Below are 9,116 nucleotides of genomic sequence, written 5' to 3'. Positions count from 1 at the left end.
AGCAATTTCTGTGCACCTTCCATGGCATGAGTAGTAGTGCAGGTGCCAGGTGGATTTGTTGGGATCTGCAGGGGATATATTTGTCTCACAAAGGCAAGAGGATTTAACTCACACATCTAATTTGTCATGAGGGCTTGGGAGCCATTTTAAAAGTGGAACAAGTGCCTCTGTGGTCTTTTTGCAGTGTCTTCTTTTTCTGCTCCTCCTCCTGCCTCCTTGGTTCTGGCACTTCTCCCAAAATGCACACCATATTCAGGAGAGGGAAAACACTAACCCTGTATCATTTGAATAAATGAGCTCTACATATATCACCACTTACAGTTCAAATTATGCAAAAAAAATCCAAGATAAATGAGGCTGAGCATAAAAGGCCCTTAGTGTGTAATTATAAATACTAAAATGGTGTATTTTTTCCAAAACAAGAACTTTTTTTCTTTACATTTGCATACTCTGTCGACTTTTGACCCGCAATAAAAATGTAGCACAAGTTGGTAAGTGACTGAGTCAGAACAGGACCTTCTGTTTGCATCATTCCTGCTGCCTGCTGCACTTTCAGTCCTTAGCAGTTTACTCAGATTTACACTCCTGGACTGAGCAGCTCCAGTGGGTAACCAAAAAAGCCCTTGCCTTGAGACATGTAAACTGTTAGAGTAATATTCCTGGGCTTCGGGATATATGCAGAAATGCCATGGGTTAAACTCTAGATAGTAATAAGCAAGGATCAGCCCTTGAGATGGGTTTGGGCTGGCTGTGTGTCCCAGCACAGCTGGACCAGGCAGGCAGGATGGAGCCCCAGATGTGCAGGGCCACAGCCCCCAGGAGCAGCTCAGGGAAGGAGGGAGCAGCACTGCCATAAAACAGCACTCAGGTTTTTACTGAGCCTTTATTCAGCCTAATTCCTGCTCCCTTCTGTCTCTGTCCTAATCTCTAAACTGTGTGGATTATTGTAGAACAGAGGGATGCGCTGGTGGCCCAGGGAAGTTGGTGCACACTTTCCCAGCTGTTCATCTGCTCAGGCAGAAATGCTGAATCCTGCAGCATTTCAAACATCCCGGTACAGTTCACAACTTCCACTTTAGAAAATACTTGGATGCTCAAATCGCAGTTCCTTCTGCCTCAATTCACAGAATCCCAGACTGGTTTGGGTTGGGAAGGACCTCAAATCCCATCCAGTGCCCCTCTGCCATGGCAGGGACACCTCCCACTGCCCCAGGTGCTCCAGCCCCAGTGTCCAGCCTGGAATTGGGCACTGCCAGGGATCCAGGGGCAGCCCCAGCTGCTCTGGGCACCTGTGCCAGGGCCTGCCCACCCTGCCAAGGAGGGATTCCTTCCCAATAATGAAAATAATGCAAATCCAGCACTGGGAGCAGATGGGAGGAGCTGAGGTGTGACAGGACCTGGGCACAGCTGCATTTTACCTGATCATAGAAGGGTAACAATAGAAGGGTAATAATCTAAGGGTAATAATAGAAGGGTAACTCTGCAGAGTTGGGGATGGAGCTGCTGCAGAACTGGCTCCCAGCTCCCTGCTCTGGAATCACCCAGCTCATTTCACCACCTTAATAACACCAAGATATGAAAGGCTACAGGTGAGATAAAAATTCAGTGTTTCTCCAACCTAACCATTTCAGTAAATCATGCAAATGGCCCTGCTGACCTCGGTGGGACCTTTCCTATAGCAAAGGTCCCTGTGGACTCAACAGTAGCACCACCAGATCTGCTTCCAGTTTATATTTAAACAGAAAAAATAGAGATGTCTTGTTCAAGCTGAGCCTGAGAACCACAGAGATGAAAGGGGGAAGGGGAAATGCTGCTGCAGCAGCAGCTGAGCACTGCTGAGCACATTTTCAGCCCAGCCACACAGCCAGGTTCAGCCCTAAAAGCCCATTTTGCTTGCCCAGGATGAATTTGGCTTTAAGGTCAGAGAACTGTCCCAGCAGAGCTGCCCAAGGATTTTCTCTGAGCAGCCACATGGCCCTGGGGCCAGAAATGCCCATCCTGTGGCTCCAGCCTGGCCAAGCTGCCCCTCCTGCCCCTCTGGTAATGGGGAATGAAGGGTGGCACAAGGCCAGGGCAGCCTGTGCTGCTCCTCAGGGCTGTGCCAGCCCTCTGCTCCCCGAGAGGATCAAGCCCAGCAGCACCCAGGGGAGCAGAGATGCAGCTCATGGGAGAATGAAGCCCATGGGAGGATGGAGCCCATGAAAGGATGAAGCCCATGGGAGGATGGAGCCCAGCAGCACCCAGGGGAGCAGAGATGAAGCCCATGGAAGGATGGAGCCCATGAGAGGATGGAGTCCATGGAAGGATGGAGCCCATGGAAGGATGGAGCCCATGAAAGGATGAAGCCCATGGGAGGATGGAGCCCAGCAGCACCCAGGGGAGCAGAGATGAAGCCCATGGGAGGATGAAGCCCATGGGAGGATGGAGCCCATGGGAGGATGGAGCCCATGAAAGGATGAAGCCCATGGGAGGATGAAGCCCATGGAAGGATGGAGCCCATGGAAGGATGGAGCCCATGAAAGGATGGAGCCCATGGAAGGATGGAGCCCATGAAAGGATGGAGCCCATGGGAGGATGGAGCCCATGGAAGGATGGAGCTCATGGAAAGATGGAGCCCATGGGAGGATGGAGCCCATGGGAGGATGGAGCCCATGGGAGGATGGAGCCCAGCAGCACCCAGGGGAGCAGAGATGAAGCCCATGGAAGGATGAAGCCCATGGGAGGATGGAGCCCATGGGAGGATGGAGCCCAGCAGCACCCAGGGGAGCAGAGGCAGCCCTGCTGCTCCTGCTCTGCTGCAAGGTCAGACTCCCTGATTTAGTGTGGAGCAGCCCCTGAAGTTACCCCACTAATCATATTTCTGGTTCATTTCCACAATTGCAGATGAGGTCAAGTGGATCCTCCATTTTAATGAGTTGCCTAAAATCTGGCAGCTTGTGGTTGCCAGGCAGGTAATTTGTAAGGGTTGTGTGTTTTAGATCTCATCTTCCTCCCCCTTTGAAAGGTAATAAACCAGCACCTTTCTGTGCAAACGCTGCCTCTTTTGAGATGTTGGTTAATTTAACTTCTATTTATTATTATACATTGTGGTTGTTGCCTTCCCTGCCTGCACACTGGTTTCATTCTCTGTGTTCTCATTTTAACTGACTACAACTGAGTGGGAAAGTGCAAGACCTCTGGTTGAAATTCAAAAGAAAATAAATGGATTTTTTATGGCCTGAAGAATCTATTCATTACTAAATCATTTATCTTTGCAGAAGGAGTGCCTATATTCAATATGCCTTCCTATTTCCCTAATTTTATTTCTCTCTAAGTACGCTCTGTGCTTGAAAATAAATCTCCATTGAACTTCCACAGAGAGGCTTTGGTGTTGAAAGTCCCAACAAGAGCCTAATTACCAGAATTAAACACATCTCAGACGTTGTGTATAAAGCCTGGGCATTGCTGTGTCTTCCCTAAAAATGAAAACTTGGATGAAAATGGAAACCAGGAGTGTCCTGGTGGGATTCTGCAGGGCACGCTGCAGCGAGGAGCAGAGCACACACACACACACACACACACATGACCTTTAAACACACTGCTCGTGCTTTTGGCTTCCTCCAAAGGGTTCTGAAGGGGATGAGAGTCATTAAGCAGGAGGGGAGGGAGGAGAGGCATTAAGATTGTTTAAATTGCTTTTTCTTAATTCCAAATTGTCTTCCTCTGGTGAATCCTAACTTTGCTGCTTCTCTTGCATCTCAGGGCAGTGCAATTACATTCTTACCTTGAACAAAGGCTGAACTTTGGACAGTGTTTGGAAGGGTTTACAAATAAAGTAAACAGTTCTGCTGCATAAAACATATGTATGTGAGCAGGACTTCCTCCTTCCCAGATGAGCCACATTCATGTAATTTCATTTGTAAGCTTCCTCAGCTGCTGCTTGAAAAAGTTTCCTTTCTGTTTGCAATAACCAGAAGGATAAAATTCACAACTTCCCCCCCCTCCAATTGTTAAACTTTGGCAATTCTGTTAAAGTTCCACCAAATGCTGCCTTTACCAGCTCAGATATTAAATATTGGCTTTCAGTTTCAACTTGAACTGCTGCCTTTGTTCAGGCTGGATTAAGCCCAAATAGGTTATCAAGTTTAGTTCTTACTGCATGGTTCTAGTGGGGCTAACTGGGTGTTTTTAAAATTCCAGTGTAGAAACCAGGAGGGGGGGGGGTGGATTTGCTAATTTTACATCCCCTTTTCAAAAAAAAAAAAAAAAAATCAGAACATTTTTCCAAACCCAGGTTAAAAATTAACAAATCAGAATGTTGGACTTTTAACTCCCCAGTCAGACAATGCAAAGCTGGGGCAGATTTGAGCTGCAGGATTGAAAACGTGGCTGGCAAGGTGCCATTTCCAGGTGTGCCACCGCAGAGATGCCACATTTATTTATTTATTGGAGGTGACTCCTGCCCTGGGATCTGTCACCTCCCTGTCCCTGGGTGCTGCACAGGGCATGAGCCAGGGCACCAGGAAGGATTCACAGACATTTGCAAAGCTCTTTTTCCTCCCTTCTCAGCCCTGTGCCCCATTCCAGGGCTGGCTGTGGCATCACTGAGGGACTGTCAACAGAGATACCGGGATGGGAGGAGGGTGATTGTGTCTATAAGGAAAATTTGGTATTTACTGTTGATTATACTTTCACACTCTAATTATCCAGGCCCAAAAAAGAGCCTTGTCATCCAAGCTGGGTCCCTGGGGACCGATTGTACGTCCCCAATAATGAATAGTGCAGGGCCAAGGCTTGGGAACAATTAGCTGGTTGAATTAGATTTGAATAAATAGTTAACTGGGAGCTGCTGATTTGGATTCTGCATCTGCATGTGAGCAAAGGCAAGCAGCAAGAACAGCCCTGCTCTGTGTGCAGCCCTGGGAGCCAGGCAGAGGCTCAACAAGCTCCTGCCTTATGGTTTATTGTGCTGCATCAGCCTAAACAACTGGGAATGCCATTCCCAAGTGTTCACAAGGCAGGACACTCTTCACCCTCACCCCCCAGCTGGCCCAGGAATCATAATGCTCTTTGAAAATACAATTATTCATTTGTTTCAAAGCTCTTTGGTTGTGTGGAAATCTTAGTTTTAATTTTAACTTCCCTATAACACCTGCAGAAACCTTTTTTCTTTTTTTTTTTTTTAGTTTTTAAGGACTATAAAACCTGATATATTTATATTAATTATTATTAAACTAATATATTTTATATTTTAGGAATATAAAAACTAATAGATATATTATAACTAAAATGTAACTAAAATATTTATATATATAATATATATAATATATATAATATATATATTATATAATATATATATTATATAATATATAACTTATAATTTATATAATATATATAATATATAATATATATAATATATTATATATTTATAAAAATAGATATACATATATCTATATAAATATCTATAAAATTTTCATATTTTATCCTTGTATCTTTATATATTTTATATATATTTATATATACATAATTTTCATATTTTATCTTTATATCTTTATATCTTTTATATCTATTTATATAGATTTATTTATATCTATTTATATATTTATACTGAACTGTGGAACACTGATAAACAGGGATTGGGAAATCAAATATAATCCAGGAATTTGTCAAGCATCACAAAATGGACAGGTGGAGGGAGAGCATCTCCTGCAGCTTGGGCAGCCCTGCAGGAGCTGGCAAGGTGCAGGGTTATTGTCAGCCCTGCACAAGAGCAGCAAAGGGAGGCACTGGGAGAAGAGCAGGATGAAGGAGTTTGGGTTTCCTGCCCTCTCTGCTCTCTGGAGTTACACAGGTGAGGACCAGGAGGCTCTGGCAGGAATCAAACCCTTTTCTGGATGGGAATTTGGCAGATCTGCCCAAGCTGAAGGAGCCTCCTGTGCCCGGTGCCATCCGAGGTGCAAGCACTGAAATCCTCGTGCAGGGATGCCAGAACTGCCCCAGGCTGGCTCAGAGCTCTGGCACGAGGTCACTCTGGGATGGGCACGGCAGGAGAACCCCAAAAGGCACCAGGGGGAACAGGGTTTGGGGCCCTGGCCTCCTGCACAAGGTCACAGGGATGGGTTTTGTTGGGAAAACCCCAAAAGGCACCAGGGGGAACAGGGTTTGGGGCCCTGGCCTCCTGCACAAGGTCACAGGGATGGGTTTTGTTGGGAAAACCCCAAAAAGCACCAGGGGGAACAGGGTTTGGGGCCCTGGCCGCCTGCACAAGGTCACAGGGATGGGTTTTGTTGGGAAAACCCCAAAAGGCACCAGGGGGAACAGGGTTTGGGGCCCTGGCCTCCTGCACAAGGTCACAGGGATGGGTTTTGTTGGGAAAACCCCAAAAAGCACCAGGGGGAACAGGGTTTGGGGCCCTGGCCGCCTGCACAAGGTCACAGGGATGGGTTTTGTTGGGAAAACCCTAAAAGGCGCCAGAGGGAACAGGGTTTGGGGCCAAACCCAGCTCAGAGATCTCAGAAGCAGCAGTGGCCCCCAGGATGCTGGTTTTGGGCACATTTTTTAGGTTTTGGGCACATTTAGGGCCATCCTGGCCAGCAGAATCAGAGGAGCCTGGTCCCAGTGCCCCTCTGAGATCAAAAGCAGCGCTGGGCTCTCAGAGGGGCCACCCTTCCTCCTCCTCCCCCAGCCCTAATTAGGTCTCTCTCCTTCTCCCTCCTCCCCTTGCGGTTGTTCCCAAATTTGCTGACCTCATGTAATTCCTAATTTGACAAGCTGCCTCCTTTTATTTTTTTTTTCCCTTTTTTTTTTTTTTTTCTGCTATTTTTGTCATAACAAGTTGCAAACAGAGCAGCCTGTCTATAGCAGCCTCCATTCACAGGAATGTGGGGACGTTTGGGCACCAGCACAGAGGAAACCCAGCTTTGTCTCCCTGCAAAGAAATGCCTGCAAAGGCAGCAAAACAACGGGAGGGGAAGCTGCTTTCTTTGTGTTCCAAACAATTTTGCCAAGAGCACACACACACAGACACACACAGACACACACACAGAGGAGAGAAAAAAAAGGAAAAATAAAAAAAAGGCACCTTGGAGAAACAAAAGATGAACTTGTTAATAAGAGATAAGTTATTGGCCTTGCATTTCAGAGGAAAACAAAGATTCTTGGATGCCTCTAATTTGTACAGCTCAGATATTTCCTGCTGGAAGATGTGCTGGGTGAGAGGCAAGCACTCAATGGCAGGAATTGCTCGAATGCTGATGTGTTGTTTTGGATTTTCTAAGTGAAAAGTGTTGTTTGTTTTGGAGTTTGTTTTGAAGTGATTTTTTTTTTTTTCCCTGGAACAACCAGAACTCTGCCTTTGCTTTACTCATATCCTTGTTTTCCTGCTAACACTCATCCCTGTTCCCCACCTTGGTTGCTTGGTGACTGCTGTTAATCTCCACATCCAACAGCATTTTTACAACCACCCTGATACAGAAACAAAATGAGTCAGAGAATATCTGGGAGACTTTTTCTCCCCTACCTCTTTTCTTTTTTCTTTCTCTTTTCCTTCCTTTGTTTTTTCCCTACTGTATAAAAATTAACCAACCAACAAACTCTGGCAGGAGACCCAGCCCTGCCAGGACCAGTGAAATATTCTCTTTATCTTGTTAAAACTTACTGAAAAGAAAAAAAAAAGGCAAGTCAATAAATACATGCTAATTTTAAAAATAATTAAATAATTTAAGTGTTTTCAGGATTCTGGGAAGCAATGTTTGAACCCAGCAGGGTTTTTGCAGGTGATATTTCTGCTATCAGCTCTTTCAGTTCTGCATCCAGCCAGTCCTTCAGGAGGGAATTCAGCTCCCATTCCATGGAAAATGCAGCTTGGATGGTTTTCCATGCCTGAGCCAGTGGAGCACAGGATTTACTGCATTTATTGTCCCTGTCCTATACAGAGCTTGGATGGCACAACAGGAACCCAAAGCAAACCTGAAGCCACATTTCCCTGTAATGAACAGTGCAGGATGGCCCTGGAGTTTCCATGGGAATTGTGCTGGAATGAGACAGCAAGATTTGTAAGGAGAAAAATGCACTTTTCCCTCACCCAGTGTCCCTTTCCCTGCAGAGCAGATCTGGCCCAGCCCTGGCAAGGGAGCTCACTTGGACCTTGTAATTACTCATGTCCTGGCTTGATTTTTCCCCTTATCAACTTGTCCAGAGATAAGAACAATGAGCAGAAAAAGGAGGAATGCTGATCCCATCCTGCCCCCTCAGCAATGCTGATTTAACGATCACTGAGCAAATGACAACTGGCTGCATCCCTGCAAACCCAAACACATCCTGGGTTGTGCTCTGCCTTTGAACCCTTGCCCAGTTTCTGTTCAAATTCTTCTGGTAAAAGGAACAGATTTTTGTATGGGTTCCAATCTGCTTCGATTTATTGGTGAAAATGGCTTTTTAATTCCAAAACGTAAGCACACCATATTTTACAGCCCTGTGAGTCTGCAAATTGCAAATAATGCAACCCCTTGGTGTCGTAAAGCCACAGAATCAACCACTAAATAATCCTAAATGGAGCCTCAGAATGCTGCACAGTTCTCATGCTGCACCAGGCTTCTCCCAGCTTTTCTCCTGACACTGTCCCAGAAGCTGCTGAAATCAGAAATCCAAGGCCATGACAGCTCTGAAACTGGGTTGTTTTTGTTTTTTTTTTTTTTGTTTGCTTGTTTTGCTTTTTTTCCTGCTCCTGAGGAAAACATTTCATTGATGTTTTTGACCAGTAGGTGAATAACTTAAAGGTTTTAAGTCACACAGTTGGGAGTTCCTGTAGCGCAAGCCAGAATTGGAGCTTTGGCCTTTTGGAACACCCCTAAAACTTGGAGTCTGATGAGGGTGGATAAAGAGAGGTGATGCTGCTCTGCTGGCCAGTCTGTACAAAGCCACATTTTGCCCTTTATTTTAATTACTGGAAGAAATTCCTCCCAGACAAGCTGTGGCTGCCCCATCCCTGGAAGTGCCCAAGTTGGAAAAAACCTGGGACAGATTCTGATTCCCAAAGCTAAGGTGGCAAAAAATCCAGATAAATCAGGATAAAACCCAGAGCATTCACCAGGCTGCCTGTTTACATGGACACTTACTCAGGGTTTTCACATCACACC

This window comes from Molothrus ater, chromosome 17 (assembly GCF_012460135.2).
Source record: "Molothrus ater isolate BHLD 08-10-18 breed brown headed cowbird chromosome 17, BPBGC_Mater_1.1, whole genome shotgun sequence".
Classification (NCBI taxonomy): domain Eukaryota; kingdom Metazoa; phylum Chordata; class Aves; order Passeriformes; family Icteridae; genus Molothrus; species Molothrus ater.
The sequence above is the reverse complement of the archived record's forward strand: the minus strand, read 5'-3'. Positions refer to the sequence as shown.